We start from the raw sequence: 666 nt of genomic DNA on the forward strand, positions 1-666 counted from the left end.
TTGGTTGCAGCCGTCATTGTTGTTTGGCGGGTCCGGGCTGGGGATTCGAACCCACCACCTCAGGTGTACGTGGCTGGCGCCTTAGCCGGTTGAGCTATAGGCGCCGAGCCGGAATTACTCTTTCTAACAGTAAGATATGACAAAATCATTAACTGACCTAAGGCCATGTAAGGCAAAGGTTATACCATACCTGCAGGTCATTGATTCACTTAACACATCACTTGAATCTCATCTATGTGTCAGAGGTCTGTCTCTGGTTAATAGACTTCCTTGGCTCGGCGCCCATAGCACAGTGGTTATGGTGCCAGCCACATACACTGAGGGTGGTGGGTTTGAACCTGGCTGGGTCAACTAAACAACTGCAACAAAAAAATAGCCGGGCATTGTGATGGGTACCTGTAGTCCTAGCTACTTGGGAGGCTGAGGCAAGAGAATTGCTTAAGCCCAAGAGTTTGAGGTTGCTGTGAGGTGTGATGCCACAGCACTGTACCAAGGGTAACACAGTGAGACTGTCTCAAAAAAACAAAACAGACTTCCTTATCTGAAAATATTATGAACCTTTTGACAAAGCCTTATTACTTGAACAAATCACAAATCAAAGAATCTTTAAACCAACCTATAATTCCCCACTTTATGGAGATGACCTGCCTTTGGGGGCCAAACCAG

Source organism: Otolemur garnettii, unplaced genomic scaffold, assembly GCF_000181295.1.
Source record: "Otolemur garnettii isolate 467f Iridium unplaced genomic scaffold, OtoGar3 scaffold00171, whole genome shotgun sequence".
Classification (NCBI taxonomy): domain Eukaryota; kingdom Metazoa; phylum Chordata; class Mammalia; order Primates; family Galagidae; genus Otolemur; species Otolemur garnettii.